The sequence below is a fragment of the Orcinus orca genome, chromosome 14 (genome assembly GCF_937001465.1).
Source record: "Orcinus orca chromosome 14, mOrcOrc1.1, whole genome shotgun sequence".
Taxonomy (NCBI): domain Eukaryota; kingdom Metazoa; phylum Chordata; class Mammalia; order Artiodactyla; family Delphinidae; genus Orcinus; species Orcinus orca.
The window spans coordinates 81,639,697-81,649,885 of record NC_064572.1 but is presented as its reverse complement, the minus strand read 5'-3'; the positions used below and the strand labels follow the sequence as shown (position 1 = coordinate 81,649,885).

At 44.9% G+C, this 10,189-nt stretch overlaps 1 long non-coding RNA gene across 1 annotated transcript; it reads left to right on the top strand.

Annotated features, from left to right (window-relative positions):
- Window positions 1-835: 835 nt before the first annotated feature.
- On the top strand, window positions 836-9,794 carry LOC125960968 (uncharacterized). The gene is made up of 3 exons (XR_007471225.1): window positions 836-852; window positions 1,242-7,492; window positions 9,106-9,794. It is a non-coding gene; the product is annotated as an uncharacterized LOC125960968 (long non-coding RNA).
- Window positions 9,795-10,189: the final 395 nt, after the last annotated feature.

Genomic DNA, 10,189 nt, shown 5'->3' with positions numbered 1-10,189 from the left:
GAGGAGCCCCCCACTCTCTGCAACTAGAGAAAGCCCGCACACAGCAGCGAAGACACAGTGCAGCCAAAAATAAATAAATTTATAAAAATAAAAAAAGATACAGGTTACGTATTTTAATTTCCACATTGCCTCGCCTTTGAGTATTAATTCATCTCTTTCTTTCCTGTGGTAGCATATTAAGTTTTTCATCCCTCTATCATCACTGAACTTTGATCCTTTTAGGTTCAGGGCAAGGAGTGAGTTTGTGTGCTGCTGCCACGTGGCTCATAAACAGACGACCACTGGAGGCTCTTCCTCACTTAGCCCCAGCCTGGCTTTCCAGGCTCACTGGCCACCACCACATGACCTGCGTTGCAGCCCACCCTTTCTTCCCAAGTCTCCTCAAGCTGCTGCTTCCGGCAGATGAGAGTCCTCGTGCACTGATCCCCACCTCTTCCTGCCCTAAATCACACTACTGTTCAAAGCTTAGCTGAGGTGCAGCCTTCATGAGCTGCCCTTGGTCTCTCCATTCCTCAGCAAGCGACTGGACACGTGAAACATGAGAAAACAACACAGAAGGCTCTTTTTAGGGGTAAGTAAAACAGTTTAGATTGGCTCAAGCATATGACGCATGTCAGGTAGAGGAAAGGCTTGAAAAGGTAGCCTGGGTCTGGCCTGAGAAAACCATCACTGCTCCACTCGGGATTTGTTAGCACCAAATAATCAGTGGCTCAAGCAGGAGGGTGACATGATTCGCTCTGGGGCTCAGAAAGGAGTGGAGCTTTGCTTGGGACCTCACGTGCAGAATTTCTTGGCATTCTGCTTTGGGTGCTATGAATGTACAACCATGTAACATCTGGTTGCCTGACAAAGGTAAGTCAGTGTTGCTCTTCATTTGCTCTCCAATCTCTGTCAGAATCACCTGGGGAAGTTGTTAAACATGAAGGTTTAACAAATCGCACCAGAGGGAGAAGCGGTCCCTGAATAGGCATTTCAAAAGATCTCAGGGTTATTATTATTTAGATAACAGGCTCAACTTGGGGTGTCTGCTTTGGTCTCTATCATAGCACACCTCGACACAGAGCCATCTGATCAGCCCCTCCCACCTGCCTTACCTGGGAGCTGGTTAGAAAGGCAAACTCATGAGCTTTACCCCAAAACCAATGAATCAGAATCTCTGGTGGGGCCCAGCAGAGACCCTTCGGTGAAGGTTCCATCAAAAACTTAATGTTTTCACTTTCACACTTTGCATCTGGACCAAGCCTGTGAACGGAACACATCTGTGGTTGGAGAAGAGCCACGATCAAAGGGATCAACTGCTCACATTGGCGTCACAGTTTACAAAGTGGTGACACCTGTGTTCTCACTGAACCCTCTCAGACGTTAATAGCCTCCACCGCCATTGTCAAACCACACATTATTCATTATCTTTTCTCTTTCGAGAAGAAGCAACAGGCTCCGGGAGCTGAACCACTTTGCCAACCATTCTATCAGGTAAGTGGGGAAGATGGGCCTGGAATCCAGGACTCCTTTCCTTCCCCTTACTTCCATTCTCTGTTCCCCGTGCCCATGTGGGTTTTGGTATAGAACCTTCTTACTTGGAACTGATCCCCTTTGACATTTGAAATCCAAGGCTGTTGAAAGGAGAGGTGACGCCTCTTCCATGGCCACCTCTCTCAAGGTAAAGCAAGTACACCATCTTCCTAGTTGTCCCTTCCTTTCCTCACATCACTACTTCCTCCTCCTTTTTTTTTTGGCTGCGCCATGCACAGCATGTGCAGCTTGTGGGATCTTAGTTCCCTGACCAGGGATTGAACCCACGGCCCCCTGCAGTGGAAGTGCGAAACCTTAACCACTGGACCACCAGGGAAGTCCCACTACTTTCTCCTTCAGGGCAGTCCCATGCCCTGCATTGGACAGCAGCCCAGGATTTCAGTTTTCTGCCATTTTGACATTTTCTCTCCAAATGCCCTCAGAGACCATATTTCCAAGATGACTTAGAGAAAAAATCACAAGGATAGAAAAACCTGAATTCTCTTTCCATCTTAGTTATTCCTGCTGTGTAACTTTGGATGAGTGGCTTTACCTTTCTTGGCCTCAGTTTTCTCTTCTGTAAGATTGGAGATATCACAGCCTACTCATTCTCTTGTATGAAGTTTATATGACTTGCCTAGCACAGGCCTAGTATATAGGAGATACCCAGTAAATGTTAAATTTTTCCCTCCCTCTTTCTACTCTTCTGTTCTCTGTCTTCTTAAGTAGCAAGAGTGGGACTTCCCTGGTGGCCCAGTGGTTAAGAATCCATCTTGCAATGCAGGGGACGCCCGTTTGATCCCTGGTTGGGGAACTAAGATCCCACATACCACGGGACAACTAAGCCCAGGTGCTGCAACTACTGAGCCCGTGCACTCTGGAGCCCATTGGCCACAACTAGAGAGAAGCTTGCCCACTGCAACAAAAGATCCCGTGTGCTGCAACCTGACACAGCCAATAAATAAATAAATATTTAATAAATAGCAAGAGTGACATACGTGGTTGTTAATATCATTACTATTCCAGTACATTTGAAAGTCCCTCCTCTCTTCCATCTTAGGTGCTATAGGGAAGTCACATTCAAAGTCAATTATATTGAGCAGTCGTTCTTGAGTCTGGTTCCGGAAGCAGCAGCAGCAGCATACCCTGGGAACCTACTTGAAATGCAGATTTTCAGGCCCTACCTCACCATACTGACTCAGAAGCTCTGGGGCTGGGCCCAGCCGTCCATGGTTCATCAAGCCCTCCAGCTGATGTGGATGCATGCGCAGTTTGAGAACCGCTGGTCTACGTTTAAAAGCACAGGCTCTGCAGCCAGATTGCATGGGTTCCTTGCTAAAACCCCACTGACACCCTCCAAAGGTGTTCTATAACAGGCAGAAAAAAAATCTAGACTTTTTACTAAGAGCTCTAAACCCCCATAAGATTTTGTCCTTGGCTAATTTTTCCAACTCCATCTCCTACCACCGCTCTCCCCTGGATGCATCTCACTAGCCACAATGGCCCTTTTCTTGTCCCTTGAACACACCAAACCCACTGCAGCCTTGGGATTCAGTTACTATTTTCTTTGCCTGGATACACCTCCTCACTTTGCTCCCCCGTTTTTCTAGGCCTCTGCTGGAATGTCACCTGTTCAGAAAGGTATGTCAGCTATTTTTACTTTCTTTTCCTTTAACTGTCCTTTAAGGGGTAGATCTTTTCAGGACAAATTCTATTAGTTTTTCTTCATCTGAGAATGTCCTTTTTCCTCCATTCCTGAACGATAGTTTTGCCAGATACAGAATTTAACAGTTGTTTTCATTCAGCCCTTGGAAAAATGTCATGTACTACTTTCTTCTGGCCTCCATGGTTACAAACAAGAAAGAAGTGCGTTGTCATGTGAATTGGTGTTCCTCTGTAGGTAATGTGTTGTTTCTAGCTGCTTTCAAGTTTGTTTCTTTGTCTTTAGTTTTCAGAAGTTGAATTTAGAACGTGTCTTGCCGTGGATTTTCTTGGCTTTATCCTGTTCAGGATTTTCTCAGCTTCTTGAATCTGTCTTTTGCCAAATTTGGGAAGTTTTTAGCTATTATTTCTTCAAAACCTCATCCCCATTCTCTCTCTTCTTTCCTAAGACTCTGATAACATAAATGTTGGAACTTTTGTTATGGTCCCAAAGGTCCCTGAGGCTTTGTTAATTTTTGTTCAGATTATTAAATTCTCTTGTTCTGTCCTCAAGTTCGCTGATTTGGTCCCGTCATTTCCATCTGCTACTGAACCCTTCCAGTGAGGTGTTTTTGTTTTGTTTTGTTTTTTAATTTCTGTTAATGTACTTTTTAGTTGTATAATATCTATTTGGTTTTTTTATTGTAACTTCCCTTTCTTTGCTGAAATTTCAATATTGTCATTATTTCAAGAAGATTTGGTATTGATTACCAAAGGCTTTGTAGGATTCTGTCTTCAATTCTTTCTGGATAACATTTGATTCATCTTGCTGTTAGCATCAATTCATGGTCTCTTCTCATTCAGGTGTTACTTCTCTGGTTCCTGGTCTGCCAGGTGATTTTCCATTGAATCCTGAATATTTTGGCTATTATGTTAGGAGACTCTAGGTCCTATTTAAATCTTTAATTTTATCAGGTAGCCACTGGGTTAGGTTTAGAGTGCAGATCCTGGCCTATTTTCGTGGGATGAGGTTCCAATGACAATATAACGTTCAGAGGCTTTTCAGTGCTACTTTGATCTGCTTAGTTTTTTTGGTGCCACTGGGGCTCCCAAGCCTCCAGCAGTGCTGCCTGAAGGAGCAGGAGATTCCCCAGGCTACAGCCATTTGGTGCATCTAGGTGTGAGAGGGAATCTCTGGCCCACTTCCACTAGCCACTGACTGTCAGGGGGCTCCCACACTGTCCACCTTGCCACTGGGCTAGCCTGGGCTTGTCAGCAGGACTCGCATTAAATCCAGGGAGAATGAACTCTCCAGAGCCACCCTCTGTTGCTGGATTCAGAGTTGGGGAACATCGGGCCTGGGCTACCTTCTTCTGTCCTGATGCTATACTGCTCATCCAGGCCTAGGGTCCCTAACCAATTTGCTTTCTCTTTCCAACTTTCACAGTTCTCCCTCGTTTGACCTTTGTTGTGTTTTCTTTTGGTTTTTACCTCAGGTATTACAGTTATTCTTTGCAGAGAGGAGCCAGGAGAAACAAATCTAAGCTTTCTTGTCTGTATCTGGAGTCTCCTCATTTAATGTTACTAGATTGGCTGGGTATGAGTACCTTAAATCATATATACTTGACTTAGAACAGGTATCCTATTCAACTTCCATTTTTGTAACCCTTTTAACTATAAAGTATGAAAATCTTGCAATGTCAATGAGCATATATGCTTGAATCCTAGTAAATGGCTCTGTATTATTTCATTGTGTAGCTAACATAAAGTCATCTATAATTGAACTCCTAAGTGTAAGACTATTTTTAATCTCCCCATTTCTATCTTTTTCCTTTATTTTTTAAATTGAAATTTTAAATCCTTAAAATTATCGTGAGGGAAATAAGACCTGCAAAGTTAAAGACTTAGAATTAAGTGATTCAAAATAGTATACCTGTTTCATGGGGGCTAAAATATACCTACACATGGAACAGAATTCGGAACTCCATGAAAGAGCTGGTGTCCAGAGAGTTGATGTCACACAGCCTATGGCCTGATAGGCATACACGTTGGAGCTGGACAGAGGCTGTGCTTCTAAAGTGAGCTCTTCAGCCTTGGATCTTAATTCCTCCTAACGGGGATGATTCGATCCCTGTTTCTCAAATTACAGGTTTGATAAAATATCCTGTTCCCTAAAGTTTTTTTGTTCAATTTTTTTCCAGTTGGCCTTCATCCAGATCTGGATGGCTTAACTGTAGTAAGTATGTTTAGCAGTAGAATTGTTTATGCTTCTTTCCTGGCTCACGTTCCCCAATTGCATTGTGTTAGATTAAGCAAATTGCTTATTCCAGACAAACCGGATTTCCTGGGAGGATTTAGGGGGGAAAACGGCAGAAAGGCCTCTGGTCTCCTGTTGAGACAGAATGAGGGACAAAGTCTCCTAGAATCTCCTTAAACCATGAGATGGCATGACAGCTGTCAGTGGGAGAATTAAAAACTTTCTTTCCTTAAAACATAATCACTTATGAAATGGGTTTGTGTATTCTATTACACAGCATGATATTTTTAAAAAAGTCTTTCCCTTAGTCATTCCCATAAAACAGAATTTTTAAGTTTGCTGAACAGCAAAGGGTCAATCCTGACTCTATCAGTAAATATATTTCATGAGACCCAGGTGTTTGGGATCAAAACCATTTGCTCAAGTGCAGGCCTGTTTTTTACTGACAGTTGCACATTACTGCCTGTGAGAGGGAAAAGATTCTTCTCAATTTTTCTATTAATTTCCTTCTCTCTGGACTTTGTATTTCAGTCTTTTTTCATCCATGAATAAACCTTTACCCAATCTGGACCAGCTCAGGATTCTGGGCTTCTCTGGGAAGATCCATTCATGTTTTAGACGCATCAAGAAGGCTCTGTGGCTTGGGTTCATTCTTCTTCCACTGAAGGAAGCTACTGAGGTTGCTAAGTGACTGTGGGCAGGGGGAACTCACACTCACTGCTTGCCTGCACTTCTCTGCCCAGGTGTGTGTAAGATGTTTGACTTCAAGATTATGATTTGCCATTGGTGGCGGCTTACTGATGACCGCATTTGTGCTGATAGGCGTTGTCATCTGTCTTTACTCCAAAGCAGCTGACACATTAAAGTGAGTGATGTGGGTAAGAGTGGCTAACACCCCCCCAGATGGGATCCTGGGGCTCTGTGCTGAGCGGGGTCATCCCTTGCCCTATGGCCGCACCCTGGGTGAGGTCAGGAACAGCAGGAGGGTTTGAGACGACCAAGGCAGTGCGTGTAGAATCTTGGCTTCTTCCCCTTCTGGTTTGGGGCTGTGAGCTCGTAAGTAGAATGTTCTCAGCCAGGTGGCTCTGTGCTGCCTTGTCACTTGACCTCATTGAGTTTACCCTCAGCTGGCTGATTGCACACTGGCTGGCCCCGCTCTGTTCAGGCTCTGCAGACTGGGGACTGTCGGGGAGACTGTGTGAATGCGTCTCTGCCTCTGTTCACCCAGAGGACGGGCTGAGCTGACCTCCTCTTGCCTGAGTTGGGGAGCTCTCAGGGTGTCCTCTCATTTGTGGCCTTGGGTACGGTGAGGGGGGCCTACAGGACTCTGGGGAAGCGCCTGAGGAAGCTGACAAGGGAGTGTAGATCAGACAAGAGAGCATTAAATTGCGGGGAAAGAAACCTTCAAACATGGGAGAGATTGGTTGTCAGAAGCAGTGGTGTTCCCATTCTAGGGAAGTTAGGCCTGTGTGCTGGAAGGTGAATCCCAGCACCCAGGGGACGGCTGACTTTGGCACCTGTCATGCTCTGCACTTGGAGGACTTGCAGTGATCATCTCGTGACCCACACTTGCAATTCACTCTCCCTTATTTGCTGTAACCTGATTATACATTTCTGGCAATCATAGGAGAGAAAGGGATTAGACAGGAACTTGGGACGGGGGCAGAGCACTTTGGGCTGGTGTCATGTGTTTGATTGGCTCCAGCCCCAAACTTTCCAGATACCCCTGACAATTGTAACAGATGGCCTGAAATGAAAAATTCTAATTCCATGCTTTGTGTATATTTTTCTGAAGTGTTGCAAAGGCCCCTGTTGCTATGACCATAACCAAGAGCAATCGAGACAAGGTCACCGGGGCTACAAACTCCATCTCTGAGTCTTATCCCAGCCTCCAGTGCTGTGAAGAATGTAGCTTTCCTGCCGAATTTGACCCCCTGCCATCGTGCTTCTGTGACATAAACAAGGGACTCTGAATACAGAATGAGTAGTAGAAGGTGTCTGTAAATACCAACTGCTACCATCTGAGCAGTTACAGAAACAAGGATTGTCATATTTCCTCCTTATTTGTTATGAATATATTATGTGTGTATTTACATATATTAAGAAAATATCTTTGTTTTCTTTCCTCTCTTATTTCCATATCATGTAACATAAGATATATTGACTTTATATCAGCATTCAGTATTTAATGTTACATCATAGTATTTAGCTTACAGGATATCAGGAAAATAGTGAACATCACTCAAGGACTTCCCTACTCTTCTGGAGAAGGAACTAGTGTGTTTTGGGTTGCACGCAGAATAGTTGTATCATGTTAGGTGGAATTATGACCTTATTGTTGTCTTTATCTGGAGATTAAGTATGCTTTAAGAAGATGCATACGAGTGCCACGTTGACTCAGGGTGGACTTGTGGTGGTTAATTTTATGGGTCAACGTTACTGAGCTGAGGGATGCCCAGACTGCTACTAAACCATTATTTATGGGTGTGTTTGTGCGGGTGTTTTCAGAAGATATTAGCATTTGAATCAGTAGACTGAGTAAAGATCTGTCCTCACCCGTGTGGGTGGGCGTCATCCAATCCCTTGAGAAACTGAATAGAACAAAAGGCAGAGGAAGAGCAAATTCATTCTCTCTCTTCTTGAGCTGCGACATCAATCTTCTGCCCTCAGACATCGGAGCTCCTCTTGGACTTGGGGACTCACACTAGCAACCCCGCCACCTCATCCCCCCTCCCCTGGTTCTTAGTGGCCTCGGACTGGGAGTTTCACCACTGGCTCCCCTGGTTCTCAGGTCTTCAGACTCAGACTGAATTACACCATGGGCTTTCCTGGTTCCCCAGCTTGCAGCAGGCATATTGTGTCATATCTCATCCTCCATAATTGGGTGAGGCAATTCCATTATACGTGTCCTCTTATGTATCTGTATATATCCTATTCTGTTTCTCTGGAGAATCCTGACTATTAATAGAGTTGGATAGGACATGAAAAGCACTTGGAAACTAAAGCATTTTTAAGTAGTATGAAAAGCAAACAAACAAAGCCCCCTTAATTCTTCTCAGTGTACATTTTCTTGAGCACCTCCTGTGTCTAAAATAGTGGGTTCAGCAAGACAAAGTACAGACACAGAAGCTTTGGTTCCTGAACTCAAGTATCTGTCCACAGTGTAAAATCCTACCCTGGAAACCTGTAGGTCAAACAAAATTCAGGTTTCATTAGAGGCACAAGCAAAGGGCATGGAGATCCAGTGGAAGGAATAATTAATGGTGGGGGAGGGGGACAGGTGAGAGCCTCAGGGGAGGCTTCCTGCAGAGAAGACATTAGGATTCCAGCAACTGTAGGAGGAGATGGAGGGCAGGCCCAGGCAGCCAAACGACGCGGCCCAGGCTCAGAGGTTTGAACACGTGTGGGCTGTGGGATGTACAGTGGGAGGTGAGGCCGGATAATAAGCTAGGCTGAGACAGAGATGGTGTTGGAGGCCATGCTAAGGGGTGTGCCTTCCATCCTGCCCTGTGGAGCTCCAGCTTCAAGCTCCTGGGGGCTCTCCACTGAGTTGAGGGTGGATCTGTTAGGGGAACCACAGACCGAAACCGCCCGCCCTGGCCAGACATAATAGTAACCACTCGCATGAGTTATCTTACAACAGGAGGTCCTGGTAAGAAATGCGGAACTAACATTCCTTACCCACCCACCCACAGGAAGAATTCGGGAAAGGTCAAAAGGAGACAGGAGACGCCAGTCCATGTCCTACCAGCCTCCCAGAATCCTTCTCGCTGGAATCCATCTCGGCTGAGCAATGCGCGTGCCACCAGGAAGGACCCTGAGTCAGACCAGATACGGGCCAAGCAAAATGATTGGCCAGAGACCACCCCGAAACTAACCCCATCACCATAAACCCTGAGACTGCGAGCCACGTGGCAGAGCAGTCCTCCTGGGTTCCCTTACCCTGCCGTTCTCCGCCCGGGCACCCCTTCCCAATAAAGTCTCCTGCGTTGTCAGCACGTGTGTCTCCTTGGACTATCGATTTCCGAGTGTTAGACAAGAGTCCGCTCTCGGGCCCTGGAAGGGGTCCCCCTTCCTGCAACGGATCCAACACTCCCGCACGAACATCCCTCCATCTCAGCCTCCTGCAGCTCTGAGTTAGCAGGTCTGGCTTTGCCTCCACCTCGCTTACCCTTGTGTGTGGCATATAATTCCTCCAAACCCCGTTTTCCTTGTCTGTAAAATGGAGGTAATAGGACCCACTTGATAGGCTTGTTCTGAAGATTCAATGGGATGTTGAAGAGGAAACATCTTAATTTAGAGACAAATACGGTAAAAATATAAGTTTCTCCTGAGAGGATAAGCCTCCAAGCAATACAGTGCTCACCACTGAGACCGAATTTGCAATAACTTTCGGAGCAGTCTTTTTCTCAGGCTTCTAAAATATATTTTCTTGAAAATGAGAATTCTTCTAGTAGTCTGCATGACATTAAACTCTTCTGTCATTTTAGTGTTTGCTTTTGAATCACATCACATAATTGTATACATAAAATTAGAGTGAATATGAAAATTCGCTAAAGTTGCACTTTTGATATAAAAGATTCAGGAGTGTCTAAAGCTTTTCTTAAGAAGACATTTTCTTCAAACCTTGTAAAAGCTCAGTTTTTCTTTTCCATGTTAAGTTGAACAAACCACTTGACTATTTTATCACTTACGATTAGGTGTGATTATAACAAAATCTCAGAATAACAGTGGCTTGAACAAGTAGGCATTTGATTTTTCTCCTCTTCAAGATGCCCA